The following is a 17,461-nucleotide window of genomic DNA, read 5'->3' on the forward strand; positions in this document are numbered from 1 at the left end:
TGTCATCTGACTGTCCGCGATCTTAACGTTGCATGTCTTGCAAAGCGCTGTTCTTTTGCCATCTTGTTGTAAGAAATTCTTGAATCCAAAAGCGACGACGACCCTCGTTATCCCTCCGGCTGACATGTTGATGTGATCTGATGTAAGTGGGCGTGGTGTGCGCGTAAGGTATGAGAGGGCATGACTGAAGATCTCTGATCCAGTCATGACAGCGCTATTCTCAGCCTGCGCTCCAGCTGGATCAACTTTATTTTTTTTTACATAATTTATATATTTTATATTCAAACTGAAAACATGATGTGATTAACACTCAAGTCATATTATTACATGCAAGTGTGTTTGATTTATGGACCAAATTTTCAGATCAAGTTTATGGACCAAGTTAATTTAATTAATAAACTAATTATATAAAACTATTAATGCACTACAATTAAACTGGTTATATGCCTTTACTTATAAAAAATAAAAAACTTATTTAAAAAAATACCAGGCTTAAGGCATTTATTTTTTATGCAGGCCATACACACAGGAGTGAAATGGTTAAGACCCCTCCCCCTACAAACACACACACATACACAGACAGGCAAAGACAGAGATGTAGGCTCAGATTAAGCAAGACCACATTCAAACAAACATATCTGACTTTCTGTGGGTCCTAGCTAATGAGTGTCAATTAGAAAGTTGTCCGGCTCGAGGAGTACAATATACATACCGATTTTTGTAACTGTAGATAAAACTAACAACCCTACTTTTGTCAAAAGGTGGCGCTACTGAGCCCTCACCACGCCCGTTTCTGAAACATTGCACGTGTCTACTGGCTAATAAATGTGATGTGTCTGTCGAGTTTCATGCATTTTGAAGCATGCTAAGGGTCTCAAAAGCATCCTAAAAGCATCCTAAAAGAAGGGTAAAGTTTGATGCGTCGCCACGGCAACAGTTTCAAAGATATCAAGAATCCATTCACAGGTCTACATCTGCCGTATGTTTACATTATACATATGAAGTTTGAAGCAAATCGGGTAAAAATAAAAGGGTGATATCAAAGCATTTTGAAAGTGACACACTTCCTGCTGCCAGTTGGTGGCGCTATAACTTTGACTCACAATAGTCACATCCATGTGATCGTCCTCTTACAGCGAACATACTGCTGAAGTTTCATCAAGATCAGTTAATGTATGCTGAAGTTATAACAAACTTCCTGTTTCACGTTTCTCGCCATGATTTCGTTTCCTCGCCACGGCCAAACCGTTCGAGATATCAAAAATCCCCACACAAGCTTTCATCCTCAATGTCTTCACTTTACGCTGACCGAGTATCGTCGAATTTGGATCAAAGCTCTAGGAGGAGTATTTCAAATAACATTGCGAGCGTTTTACAAACAAACCTCAATAGCCGACTTCCTGTTGGGCTGGGGTAAAAAGTAAAAGCGCGAGGTATAGATGAAACGATGAGATCAACATGCGTACCGAGTTTCATATTATTACATGCAAGCGTGTTTGAGTTATGGACCAAGTGTTCGGACCCCATTCCAGGGGGCGCTGACGAGCCCCCCTGCCACGCCCGGGTACCATCTTCAGCCCGGCTCTGATGGCCGCGGGTTCTGACCCGTGTGCAAAGTTTCAAGAGTTTTCGAGCATGTTAAGGGCCCCAAAAGTGCCCGAATAGTCGTAAGAAAAATAATAATAATAATAATAGAAAAGAATAATCCTAAGGAAAACAATAGGGCCTTCGCCCTTTCAGGGCTTGGGCCCTAATAATAATAATAATCCTAAGGAAAACAATAGGGCCTTCGCCCTTTCAGGGCTTGGGCCCTAATAATAAAATATAGCTGCGAGCAGCGATGAAGGGCCCAAGCCGGTGGCACCGCAACCCCGGTTCCTTAGTTACCTAAAAGCACCAGGTTGGCCATGCCACTGGCTTTGGCCCTTCATCGCGGATTACAGCTATATATATATATATATATATATATATATATACTGTATATATACATATATATATGAAGCTGGTGGCACCGCCACCCTGGTGCCTTTAGGTTTACTGTGCACGACATGCAAAATGTAACCCTGCTTTGACTGATGCAAGCTCTACAGCACAATTTATAGTAAGAAAGAATATAGTAAGAAAGAAAAGTAAGCTGTTACTCTGAGATGGTTTGGGAAACAAACATTCATCATGTCGCATTGGTTTTAGTTACTTGTCCTCAAACAGAGCCCTAATCTGTTTATATTTCAGTTACACATTCTACATTGATTAAAAAAGAAAAATCAAATGTGTTTTTAATTCATACAGAAATAAAATATTTATAATTCAGCTGAGAATAAAGTTAGTTCAAATTTTAAGAAAAACAAATATATGATCTGAAATATAGCACATTCATTTTTAAATTCATTCAGGTTCAATTACCAAAAATACAATCTTAAATTAATTTAAAGCAAATAATAAATCTAAAATATATGGGTTATATGCATATTTTGTAAAAAAAAAAGAAAAAAGAAAGAAAGAAAGATATATATCCAAAAACACAAGGCCTTAAACTTTAACAAGGGTGCAACTCTTATCACTACAACAAACATAGTCACACACACAAGTCAAGTCACTAACATTTTAGATGCAATATTGACTTTTTAGATGCAATATTGACTTTTTTCTGTTTCAGCAGAGAAAATAGTTAAACAAAGATCACAGCGACCCATCGCGCATCTCAAAGCAATGTGTTTTCTCATTACTGAATGATTCAGCATTTTGAATCCATGACTCGTTCATTAAGACGGTCATCTGGCGACACCTTATGGTGATTTAGGGTTATGTTTAAAAGTATCGTTCTTTACAGCGATTTTTAATTGACTCCTGTTAAACCAATCTCGTAACATTATTGTGTAACCGATTTAATTTGATCAGCCTTACCTAGGGTAACAGCCCTATAGTGTCTTATTATTCTAAATTATTGAATTTATTGATCAAATTTACTAATGAAAAATGAAGCATACATTTATTAAGACTAGGCTGCCCTGCAGATATTAGGCTACAATATGCAGATTTAAATATAGCCTACCATTTATCAAATAATCTGTTTATTTTTAGGTTACACATTACATTGTTTAAAAAATAAAAATCAAATGTGACCCGCTCTGGCGAAATGAGTCGGAAGTTGCAACCTTCCATTTTAAGATATGAGCCGATTATGTGGAAAAACCATGAAATAACAAAAAAAAAAAAAAAAAAAAATATATATATATATATATATATATATATTTGCTAATTTCAAAGAACAGACATTCAAAAATAATCTCACAGGGTTTCGTAGTCGAGATAATTGAGTAAAGGTATTTAAATAACGATTAAAGTTGTCAAAGCTTTAAATTCGCTGAAATAAACATTGCTCTTCTCAACTCCCCTCGTCACCTCTGAGCATTTCCCGGGTATCCCCTGAAACGTTGAACTCACTGGAGGCTTCTAACCTAAACTGCGTGAGTATATTTATCTGCAAGAAGAATATAGCCTATGTAAGGCTGTAACGATCGCGACACTCAGATCCACGAACCTGTGTCGCGGTGTGAGAAGACAGAATCACGACACCGACACGTCCCTTCAACTCCCGAAGTTATCCTTCACGTCCAGACCCAATGCTAGCTACAAAATCTTTAAATTACTATTAGTATTATTTGAAGTTAACATTATAAAATACGTAGACTTACACCACAAAACTTAAATTATTACTAATTTTTTTTTAAAATTGGGCAATTTCAGCATTATGGAGGAGATCCAATTCCCAGATAATTAAATATTTTAATAAATTGGCCTATGTGAACCACACTGCACAAACCAAAAGTAATACTCACCGGATGAAGAAGGGTTGACTCTCTCCAGAACATAAAATCTTTATTTTATTTTCCGTGTTCGCATTTATGAGGAAAAACAATCCGAACGTGACCGTTCTCTGGAAGCAGCACTAAAACTTTCACATAGCTTAAACATGCAAGCACAAAGCCTTTCTTTAAAGTAAATTTCGTTTTAAAATAATTATCTTAATTTAAATCAATGTTTCATCAACCAATTACTAGGATTTAATAATAAGAAATAAATTGCAGACAATAGGCTAGGCCTAATCACGACGCGGAGACGCGCGGCACGTGAACTGAAGCTTGTCTCATGAACCGAAAGTCAGCGTATAAGGTATCCTCACAGACATATATATTGAAATGTCTACTTTTAAAGACAACCATTCAAAATGAAAGAAAACAGACTGCTCTCTGCTTATGTGGGCTAATCCGTATGAAAACTGAATTTCTCTCTGACTCCTCTTCAATCTTTCTGATTTTAGAACATTTTTGTAAAAGTGACTTTTTAATTATTTATTTCAAAAAAATTAAAAATAAGTTGAGTTTCAGCCTCGTTAAATTGCATTTATATATGTTAATCTATTTGGTCAAATTAAGCTATATAAAATAAATAGTTTATCCCTTAAAATGCTATGGATTTTGAAAGATATCAAAAAAAAAAAAAAAAAAAAAAAACGGGCAAAAAAACTTTAAAAGCGATTTTCTTAGGTTTTCAATTGGAAAAAAAAAGGGCAGACGACCACAATTCAAATCTGTATATCTTTACAACCATTCAAGGTATGACCAAGGTATCATTTGAAAGCTTACAGTGTCCTCTTTCCATTAATATCAAAATCTCAATTTTTAAATTTGGGTCACTGTGACTAATTTTGCTGGATCAGGTCGGTCACAAATGTGTTTTTTATTGTAGTATTATTTTATACAGAAATACATTATAATTATATATAATATACAAAATATAACCGTGGGCGCGATTAAACAGTGTTACAATAAAACTCAACATTGTGTTTTTTAAAAATAAATTCAAATAATACAAATCCCGAAATTGCGCTAATTTTAAAATTAAACTAAAACTCATGGCTGCACAAGCATTCATAACTGTGCGCGCCAAGCCGCCAACAGCGAGGAACCAGCAGAACAGAGTGAACGTTCATTCTGTTTAGTTCAATCCTACTTAATGGGAATTTATTTAAAATGCTTGCTCTACTCCACAACATTAATGTCTTGTGCGGATATCTGTATTTTGACTTTCGGTTTTAAGTAAGCGATTTAAAAGTTCCCGAGTCCCAGCGGAGTCACACGTTGATTAACCGGTGGGAATATACACAATAGGCCTAACTGATATTGAACACAAGAGGGCAGTATAGCACTACGTATGACTCAGATTATTTTTTCTTCTTCTGAATTTTACAACCATTATGGCTGTTTTTGAACGTAAACATAATTCTTAAATGAAAAAAGGGAAAAACTGGTTTAATTATAATATTTGTATAATTTAATTTAGAAACAAATGATGTATAATTACATTTTTAGAAGATATGAGGCTTTTAGTGTTTACTGTTTACTTTTTTGACATTACTTTAATCTTTTGCCAAAGTTGCACATGCCTACTGGCTAATAAATGTGATGTATCTGTCGAGCTATCTGTATCTATCTGTTTCAAGCAATTTCAAGCATGCTAAGAGTCCCAAAAGTATCAAAAAAGAATGTTAAAGTTTGATTTGTTGCCACAGCAACAGTATCAAAGATATCAAGAATCCATTCACAGGTCTACATCTGCTGTATTTTTACATTATACAGATGAAGTTTGAAGCAAATCGGTTAAAAATAAGAGGGTGATATCAAAGCATTTTGAAAGTAACACACTTCCTGCTGCCAGTTGGTGGCGCTATAACTTTGACTCACAATAGTCACATCCATGTAATCAGCCTCTTACAGTGAACACACTGCTGAAGTTTCATCAAGATCAGTTAATGTATGCTGAAGTTCTGACACACTACCTGTTTCACGTTTCTCGCCATAATTTTGTTTCCTTGCCACGGCCAAACCGTTCGAGATATTAAAAATCCCCTCGCAAACTTTCATCCTCAATGCCTTGACTTCATGCTGACCGAGTTTCGTGCCGTGTGTTTGAATTCTCTAGGAGGAGTATTGCACATTCCATTGCGAGCGTTTTACAAACAAACCTCAATAGCCGACTTCCTGTTGGGCTGGGGTAAAAAGTAAGAGCGTGAGGTATAGATGAAACGATGAGATCAACATGTGTACCGAGTTTCATATTATTACATGCAAGCGTGTTTGATTTATGGACCAAGTGTTCGGACCCCGTTCCAGGGGGCGCTGTCTAGCCCCCCTGCCACACCCAGGTACCATCTTCAGCCCGGCTCTGATGGCAGTGGGATCTGACCTGTGTGCAAAGTTTCAAGAGTTTTCAAACCCATTAAGGGCCCCAAAAGCCGCTAAGAGTCTCAAAATCATAAAAAAAAAAGAATTTTAAAGTTTGATGCGTTGCCACGGCAACAGTATCAAAGATATCAAGAATCCATTCACAGGTCTTCATCTGCTATGTATTTACATTATACAGATTAAGTTTGAAGCACATCGGGTAAAAATAAAAGGGTGAGTTCAAAGCATTTTGAAAGTGACACACTTCCTGCTACCAGTTGGTGGCGCTATAACTTTGACTCACAATAGTCACATCCATGTGATCGTCCTCTTACAGCGAACACACTGCTGAAGTTTCATCAAGATCAGTTAATGTATGCTGAAGTTATAACACACTTCCTGTTTCACGTTTCTCGCCATAATTTCGTTTCCTCGCCACGGCCAAACCGTTCGAGATATCAAAAATCCCCTCGCAAACTTTCATCGTCAATGCCTTGACTTCATGCTGACCGAGTTCCGTGCCGTGTGTTTGAATTCTCTAGGAGTAGTACTTCAAATTCCATTGCGAGTGTTTTATGAACAACCCTAAATAACCGACTTCCTGTTGGGCTGGGGTAAAAAGTAATAGTATGAGGTATATATGAACGATGAGATCAACATGTGTACCAAGTTTCATATTATTACATACAAGCGTGTTTGATTTATGGACCAAGTTTTCGGACCCCGTTCCAGGGGGCGCTGTCTAGTCCCCCTGCCACGCCCGGGTACCATCTTCAGCCCGGCCCTGATGGCCGCGGGTTCTGACCCGTGTGCTAAGTTTCAAGAGTTTTTGAGCATGTTAAGGGCCCCAAAAGTGCCCGAATAGTCGTATAAATAATAATAATAATAATAAATATAGCTGCGAGCAGCGATGGCGGGCCCAAGCCGGAGGCACCGCAACCCCGGTTCCTTTAGTTACCTAAAGGCACCCGGGTGGCGGTGCCGAAGGCTTTGGCCCTTTCATGATTAAATGTTAAAACGGCTTGCCATACTCTGTCATTTCGACTAGTCACAATTATGTTACAGATATCTTAAATGATAATACAAACTATCCAAAGTGTAACGACTAGACAGAAAGACTTTGTTGATATCTACAATGTTAATTCCGGACAGGCAAACTTAGCTTTTAAATGTTAAAAGGGCTTGCCATACAGGGACGTAGGCTCAGAGAGAGGCTCACCATATTCAGACCAAAATATCTGACTTCCTCTTGGTCCGAGCTAATGACTATGTATTAGAAAGTTGTACGGCTTGAGGAGTACAATGTATATAGCGATTTTTGTAACTGTAGATAAAACTAACAACCCCACTTTTAAGTATATATATGGTGCCTTTAGTGTTATTCTGCACGACGTGCAAAAACTTAACCCCCGCTTTTTTAAGTATATATATATATATATATATATATATATATATATATATATATAAAGAGGGTTATTCTGCACGACGTGCAAAAACTTAACCTCCGCATTGACTGTCGAAGAGAAGTGTGCAGAAGAGCTTGCATCAGTGAGGGCTTTGCAAAATATATATACATACAAACACACACACACACACACATATAAATGAGGTTAGTGTTTTACAATATTAAGGAAAGCAAATGTATTGAAATATAGCACATTAATTTTAAATTCATTCAGCTTCAATTACCAATTTGTAGTTTACCAATTTATCTTACTTTTATTTAAAGCAAACTATACATTTAAAAGGGGGGGGGGGGGGGGCAAGTCAAGTCAAGTCACAGGCTATGTCAAGTCAAGTCAAGTCTTGTAGTAGGTTAAGTCAAGTGCAAGTCAAGTCACCTTATTATTTTAATTTTACATGCAGAATCTGATCTTAATAAAATGAAAAGACAAGATAAGTATTTGCCAGTAAATTACAATAATTTGCATTGTAAATACTCATGTTCAGTAAAATACACCATGGAATCAAACAAAATTGTAACTTCATAAAATTATTTATTTTTCACTTCTGCCAACAGTGTGTTTGAAATGTTTTAAATTTTCAACATTGAGTCCATAAAACAAATAACAGCTTAACATCCTACAGACTCTCTGAACACCTTCCTCTCTCTCAAACACAGTTTACAAACAATATTAAACTTTGTTACATTTCTCCTCTCTCTCTCTCTCTCTCTCTCTCTCTCTCTCTCTCTCTCTCTCTCTCTCTCTCTCTCTCTCTCTCTCTCTCTCTCACACACACACACACAGTGGCGGTTCTAGACCATTTCAACTGGGGGGGCCAAGCTGGGGCCAGTTGTACTGTTAGAGGGGCCAGTTACATTTAGACCTTATCATTTTCTGCACTGCACTGAATGCATAAATAAGCAAAATACCATGTTTATAATTATCCAACAATTTGCATTTGCATTATATTTTTACATTTGCATTACATATATCAGTCTGTATTTGAATTTCCATTTTATTTTTTTACATTGAATATACAGTATGTATATATATATATATATATATATATATATATATATATATATATAATTTTTACAAATTAATCTACGATTTTTGTGGGTTTTTTTTTTTTTTTTGCAAAAAGATCAGCAAATTATCCTCTAAACTGGCCTTTTTAGGGGGCTTTCCTCTCAGGGTGAATGAGCTTTTTTATAATTGTTTTTTTCCTGACATCTTTGAAAGACAGAAGCAATAATTAATGCATCCTTGGCCAGGATATAATTATAAAATATGACATGATTTTAAAAGTGACCTATAATATCGACTATGCAATACACTTTAATTTATCTAGTGCTAATAAAATTATTAAGCCTATTTGGAGAGAGAGATGTTTATAATGTGACAATATGTCAGTCATCGTGATTCGTGTAATAAGATGACTAGGCCTAGACTACTTGTTCTGAGCAGGTGTTGTCAGTGAACAGGCTGTAAAACTGTTGTCTAAGTTACAGACTGATACTAATTAAATGGGAAACGAATCGATTACCTAACGTAACCTCGGTTCTCTCTAGATGAGGGAACGAGCATTGCGTAAGCTAGCTTACGCTACGGGAAAGATTCATCTTACATCAGTCAAGTTGTCATAGTTTTTGTCAAACAAGTTGTGAATTTGTTGTAACATTAAAACAGGAGATCATGACTTACTCCGTGCTCCAAGTGATGTTCGGAGCTCCAGTGATTAGTTTCATCTGTGGGACGGGTGAAGAAACTTTCGGAAGATGTTGTAACAGAATCATATGAACAATTCCAGGATATGCTTTTTTTCATTGGTTGTTGCGTTAAATTTTACCCAGATACAATAGTGCCCTTTTCTGATTGGCTATTAAGTAGCACTTCTCTTTTTTTGATTGGCTGATGCGTAGCAGGGTCGACTGCTGAACTCCAGGCGAGACGCGCTTGATTCTCACGTGAGAGCGGCGCGGCCAGAGAAATTGCGTATATTAAATATATTATTAATAGTTTTTCCGCATGAGAAATACAATGTGTGACGGGAGTGTGAGACAAAAGACTGAAACGAGTGACTGTCATGCTCAATGCGTGACACACTATAAAAAAAATATTTCACACTGACTCCACATTTAGGGGGGCCACAAGGGGGTCCAAGCTTGTTGTCGCAGGGGCACTGGCCCCCCCAGGCCCCCGCCTAGAACCGCCACTGCTCACACACACGCACACACACACTTTCTCTCTCTCTCAAGAAGCAAAAACATGACTGCTAAAGGTTGTATCAGCGATGGCGGGGTAACATCACTTAACATCACGAGTGATATTCCCTTAGGCCACGCCCCCTTGTCTCCCCAAAGTATTATAAGCAATCATGCGCATCCCGTGTGCAGAATGATGCACTTGAAGCAACACCAAGTCACAGCACGCAACGCTTCACATTGAAAAGAACATAGCGAAGGGATGGTATCTATAATCTATGCTTAGTAGGGCTGCACGATTTGGGAAAATGTTATATTGCCATTATTGAGCCAATATTGCAATTGCGATTTGCGACTCCGATATAATAAAATGGTTTCATGAGTCCAACTTGCTTGGTTCTAAAGTAAAATGCACACACAGATTAATGTTTATTTCTCAACTCAAACTAAAAACAACAACAACAACAATAAATGATTGATAACACCTATAATGATCAATAAACCATCAACCAAACCAACATTACAGTGATTCCATCAATTGAAAGCCATCAACTTTTTAAAAAATTATTAGGCTTAAAAAAAATATATAACAGCTTTTAAATTAAGTGAACTTCAAACAATCCCCACATAAACCCATAATAAAAAACATATTTACCTGTGCCCTTCCTGTCTTAACAGGTACAGAAATTGAATAAAGTTATCAAACAGTCTGCGCTGCCTGAATCATAAATTATATATATAATAATCCTTATTAAAGCTACAAAAGTTCTTTACTCAAGATCAGTGAGTAATTTTCTAATTTCCCTTTGTTCTTTTAACTTTACTGAAAGAACGCTTTATTCGCTGCTGGCCCTTTAAGAGCACCCGTTGCCGAGACGCGGATCTCACACGCGCCTCATAGCACAACTCACAACTCTCACATTTTGGCATAATTGTGTGTGCTATTGTTCGTTCAAGCTCGAAAGAGAACTGTTTATTCTGGGCTGGCACACGGTCAGTGCATGCGCATTATGCGAGTCTCATCTATTCTAATCTAGGGCACTCACAGGCAGCTTTTCACTTCTTGTCGTGCAAAATGCGAAAAGGCATTTGAACCAATAAGAGGGGGATCTTGTAACACTAGTCAAAGGATGACAAAAAAGAAGAGATGCTGCGCTAATAGCCCTACTTTGTTTATTTCATTTAAAATCGCGGCATTTTGCGTTATATAATTGCATAGGTTTGAGATCGCTATTACGACTGCGATATAATTAATCGTGCAGCACTAATGCTTAGTGTATTCTAAAGGGCAATAAACTCCACTCCAGCAAGATAGTCATTTTATGCAAATCATAGACCTTTATGCCTTATCTACAAATAAAGTATAATATTGGGAACATTGATCTTGAAGAGAGTGTCGTCGTGTTACTGTCGCAACCGAACGCGACGCGCTAATGCTGATGCATGGAGAATGACTGAGGCGAGATGACTTTCCGTTAACTTTAACTTAGAGACTAAAATATTAATTTTACCACACATTAAGCTATTGAATGACTTTAGAAGTCTTGGAATATAGTGTGAAAACTTGATTGTGCTTTACAGTTTTTTATGCCTTTAGTGGGGCTTAACAAAATAACACAATATGCAGAATGTCGGACGTCACTTATAGGCTAAACTGTTTTTATAGATAAAACTAGGCTATTTACATTCGGCAGTCATGAAAACAAATCTCAGATAACGGTTGACTAGGTAACAATGTGTAATTTTGCGCCGGAGTTCTCCTTTAACTTACATTAGCTAGCTAACTACGAACGAGCTAACCAGATAACATTAACAAATTGACAAGCACTTACTGGGCAGAATATGGCTCTTCAAATGACGAACGAAATTGGAGGTTGTCATCTGACTGTCCGCGATCTTAACGTTGCATGTCTTGCAAAGCGCTGTTCTTTTGCCATCTTGTTGTAAGAAATTCTTGAATCCAAAAGCGACGACGACCCTCGTTATCCCTCCGGCTGACATGTTGATGTGATCTGATGTAAGTGGGCGTGGTGTGCGCGTAAGGTATGAGAAGGCATGACTGATGATCTCTGATCCAGTCATGACAGCGCTATTCTCAGCCTGCGCTCCAGCTGGATCAACTTTATTTTTTTTTACATAATTTATATATTTTATATTCAAACTGAAAACATGATGTGATTAACACTCAAGTCATATTATTACATGCAAGTGTGTTTGATTTATGGACCAAATTTTTAGATCAAGTTTATGGACCAAGTTAATTTAATTAATAAACTAATTATATAAAACTATTAATGCACTACAATTAAACTGGTTATATGCCTTTACTTATAAAAAAATAAAAAACTTATTTAAAAAAATACCAGGCTTAAGGCATTTATTTTTTATGCAGGCCATACACACAGGAGTGAAATGGTTAATACCCCTCCCCCTACAAACACACACACATTCACAGACAGGCAAAGACAGCAGGCTCAGATTGAGCAAGACCACATTCAAACAAACATATCTGACTTTCTGTGGGTCCTAGCTAATGAGTGTCAATTAGAAAGTTGTCCGGCTCGAGGAGTACAATATACATACCGATTTTTGTAACTGTAGATAAAACTAACAACCCCACTTTTGTCAAAAGGTGGCGCTACTGAGCCCTCACCACGCCCGTTTCTGAAACTTTGCACGTGTCTACTGGCTAATAAATGTGATGTGTCTGTCGAGTTTCATGCAATTTCAAGCATGCTAAGGGTCTCAAAAGCATCCTAAAAGAATGGTAACGTTTGATGCGTCGCCACGGCAACAGTTTCAAAGATATCAAGAATCCATTCACAGGTCTACATCTGCCGTATGTTTACATTATACAGATGACGTTTGAAGCAAATCGGGTAAAAATAAAAGGGTGATATCAAAGCATTTTGAAAGTGACACACTTCCTGCTGCCAGTTGGTGGCGCTATAACTTTGACTCACAATAGTCACATCCATGTGATCGTCCTCTTACAGCGAACACACTGCTGAAGTTTCATCAAGATCAGTTAATGTATGCTGAAGTTATAACACACTTCCTGGTTCACGTTTCTCGCCATGATTTCGTTTCCTCGCCACGGCCAAACCGTTCGAGATATCAAAAATCCCCTCGCAAACTTTCATCCTCAATGTCTTGACTTCATGCTGACCGAGTTTTGTCGAATTTGGATCAAAGCTCTAGGAGGAGTATTTAACATTCCATTGCGAGCGTTTTACAAACAAACCTCAATAGCCGACTTCCTGTTGGGCTGGGGTAAAAAGTAAAAGCGCGAGGTATAGATGAAACTATGAGATCAACATGTGCACAGAGTTTCATATTATTACATACAAACGTGTTTGAGTTATGGACCAAGTGTTCGTACCCCGTTCCAGGGGGCGCTGACGAGCCGCCCTGCCACGCCCGGGTACAAGCTTCAGGCCGGCTCTGATGGCCGCGGGTTCTGACCCATGTGCAAAGTTTCAAGAGTTTTCGAGCACGTTAAGGGCCCCAAAAATGCCCAAAAGGTTACAAAATAATAATAATAAATAATCCTTAGGAAAACAATAGGGCCTTCGCCCTTTCAGGGCTTGGGCCCTAATAATAATAATAATAAATATAGCTGCAAGCAGCCATTACCGGGGCCAAGCGCAAAAAGGGGCAACATATGCCAAAATGGCAAGGAGTGGCAGACCAACTGCAGCAAGGAGCAATTAAGGGCATTTTGAGAAAACTTTGGGCAAATGGCTAAGAAAATCACATAAACATTAACTTATAAGACGATTTAATGGGTTATCACTTTCTAACAATAGGTGGCGCAGTTCCGAAATAGATGTGATGTGGTCAGAGTGAGGTGACAATGACGCATGCAAAGTTTGGTGTCAAAATGTGAAGGCATTGCAGAGATAAAGCCTAAATAGTAATTTTGGCAGCATGCCTAAACTTTGATGCTGTGGTATACGAAAACGGTTTTGTCTATCATCGTGCAATTCATAACTTTTAGTCGGCACGGTCTGGAGATGATACGATTCAATTTTCGTGAAAATCGGACAAACGGTCTAGGAGGAGTTCGAAAAAGAAGGTTTTTCAAAGAAATAAAGATGGCGGACAGGAAGTTTGTCTGATTATGGAAAACCTGATATCTATGTTTTCGGCATAACCCAACGAATCTATTAAGATCAGTTTCATTGCAATAGGCACATTTATTCAAACGTTATTAGCGTTTTCAGAAATTAATTATAACTTTTGACCAACAGGTGGTGCTGTCTCAAAATCTTTTGAGTACCTTCAGGGCATGCTGCTTGTGGCACACACTGAGTTTTGTAATGTTAGACCAAAGCATTTATTTAGTATAGTATTGTATTTCACAAAACTGTATTGAAGTCAATGGGAATTTCACGTTTTGTTCTATTATAGCGCCACCAAGAGGATCAGTCCCCCAAATTTTTTTTATGTGTCCTCAGAGTGACCCCATACATATGTGTGTCAATTTTGGTGTAAATATCTCAATATACTTCCGAGTTATAAACATTTATATGAAAAAACACGTAAAAAATGACTGACACATGACTTTGTTTGAATTTTACTACCCCTTACTATCAATATTTTCGCATTTGGGCATTTGCGTATGGTTAACGAGCTATGTTTCCGTTTTTCTGACGGTGGTTTCGTCTTGATCGGAGCAGTGGTTTCGAAGATATTGCCACATGTTTTTTTCCTACTAAATCACTACGCTACACAAATTGTAAGACGAAACCCGACATATTTGATATCGTTGGACTCGGCAACGATTCAGGAACTCAAAAGGATGACTCCAGTGAAAATAAGTGTACCACACCAAAAGTTATAAGCGTTTGGAAAAAAAAATCACCACTAGGTGGCGCTGTTCCGAAAGTTCTCAGGGTCCTTCAGGGCATCGTACTGATGACCCATACTGAGTTTTGTCACAATTCGTTCATGTGTTCAAAAATACAGCATTTTAGCACATAATTCAAAATGGCTGACAGCCAAAATGGCCGAGCTGGTAAAATTGGATATCGGTCAACTCGGCATGACGCCTTGAATCTAACGAGACCAAGTTTATGATATTTGGAGAAACTGTTCAGAAGTTATGAGCAAAAATAGCCATTTTTCATATCTTCGGACCAGTAGGTGGCGCAGCGCCGCAACGCTGCATGTAGGCTCAGGTCATGCTTATGATGACATGTCGACATGTTATGATTTGTTGTGTAACATTTGTCTCGTGGGTGTGTAAGTTAAAAGTTAACCTGAGAATGTGAATTTAGAGAAGTTTTTAAATAATTGCAAGAGGTTAAAAATGAAACTGTTAGTTAGGTGTGTTAATGTGGCATGTTTTGTACTAGTTTTAAGGAAATGTTCATTTTGTCATGTTTTGTTTATTTGAGTCGTGATGTTTTATGTGTATTTATTTTAACACTAGGGGAGCTGTTCTAAGGTAGCAGCATTGTAGTTGTAGTCTATTTTGTATAAAGCAACGGTAAGAAACAGTTATTTTTGTTGTCCAAAGAATTCGAATAATATTGTTTACCAATTATGTGTTTGTCACTTTTGATTATCAAATTTGTAATAGTATTGGGGTTGGTCGTGTGATTAGCTTATAGATTATTGGGGTTTATGTATTTATTGTGATGTTATTGTAAGTATGATGTGCTGATGGCAAATGCATGCATTGAAATTAAAAGGTAAGACTGAAATGTAACTCTGGGGATAAGGTGAAGTATGCTATTGGTGGTTTGGTGAATAATGTAATTTTGGCTAAGAATTAAAGTAATGTTAACATATGCATTTTTTGAAATGTGGTCGGGGAAAATGCTTTAGACTATTTTTGTGTGTTTGAGACGTTTGATAACTTGTTTATCAAATTGAGTAACATGCATTGTGTGATTTGAGATACTGATATTGTGATGTGCAGGGAGCGATGTGTAGCTAGGTAGATGTAAAATTTGTTTTTTGCACAGGAGGTGCCAGTGTATTTATGGTTTTCTTCATTCTTTATTTGCAGATGTCTTTCAGTTTTATTCATGATTGTCATAAGTGAGGTATTATGGTGGATTTTTTATGCAGTGCTTGGTTTAGTTATGAGTAGTTATATTATTAAATAAGGCATAAAAAAATAGTTTGGTTCCGGTTTCCGACCGACCCTGTCTAATTATGTGCGACTGAAATTTATTTTATGGGCTTGGGGAAGAAATAATAAAAAATGAAATTAATACACGAATAAAACAATTGTGGCGAACTATTTCACACATTGTTGGTCAAACTGAACTATAATGTACAAGTCTTTGTTTTTTTTTTTTTTTTTTTTTTCATTTTAGGACACTTTTATTCATACACATACAAATGCATGCATTAGGCAAGCACACACCACATGATACGTTAAAGTGTAACTTTCATTTGCCTCCCAAGTTTCATTAAAAATCATCCCAAATCCTAATCACCTCTTCTACTGTCTACCAGTTCATTTGCCATGTATTTGTTCGTTTCTTTTATTATTTTATGCAATCCAAAACACTCTAACCTGCGCTTTGTATCTCCAGAGCCTGGTACGCTTGTCCGGGACGAATTTTGAAAGGCAAATAAAAGAGAATTTTACTTGCCCGAAAGGACAAGTAGCCTGATTAGAACATCCATATCAATAATCACTAATCCGAGAGAATGATTCTGATTTTATTAAATTTATTGTAAGTTGCGATTGATTATTAGCCTACTGATGGTTGCGCTGTTGACGCTTGTGCAGTCTCTCGAGGAGATCTACATACAGGTGCGCAGCACAGACACACACACACACACAGACACACACACACAAACTCAGTTAACAACATAGTGCCTATAAAACATCTAAATGTTATATTTTATATTGCTATATTTTAACATATGTATTAAGCAGGCTCAATTGTTTTCCTGAATACGATCACGATTGAAAATGTGACATTGATTTTCTACAACAGTTCAATAAACAATAACATTTTAGTCACTTACATGATTTTAGATGCAATATAGGCTGTTTTTGTTCTGTTTCAGCAGCGAAAATAGCTCCAAACAAAAATCACAGTAGAACCACGGTGAATCTCACAGGAACACCCATTCGTTTTCATTACTGAATAATTCAGCATTTTGAACGAATCGGTTGAGTCAAAGATTCAATGACTCCTTCATTAACATTTGTCTCATTCTTGAATGAATCAACCGTTTAAACGAATCGTTTGAATTTATGAATTACTGACTCACTCATTAATATGGCCGCCTGCCACCACCTATTGGCGGTTTAGTGTTATGTTTATAATAGCCTATCTTTCCAATGTTTCTTACTGCCACTGAGAAAAGAAAAAAAAAAGAAAAAAAATCTCCTACTGACCCATGACCTAAACTGACAAACAATTGGAACCAAACTTTTTTTTATGCCTAATATATGTTTTGTTGTTTCACATTTGTCTTGTGGGTGTGTAAGTTAAAACTTTTGCTGACAGTTAAAGCTTTTGCTGTCAGCTTAACCCTAACCCTGACAGTAACTTTAGAGAAGTTTTTGAATATTTGCGAGAGGTAAAAATTTAACCCTTAGTTTGGTGTGTTA

Source organism: Pimephales promelas, chromosome 4 (assembly GCF_988280905.1).
Source record: "Pimephales promelas chromosome 4, fPimPro1.hap1.1, whole genome shotgun sequence".
Taxonomy (NCBI): Eukaryota; Metazoa; Chordata; class Actinopteri; order Cypriniformes; family Leuciscidae; genus Pimephales; species Pimephales promelas.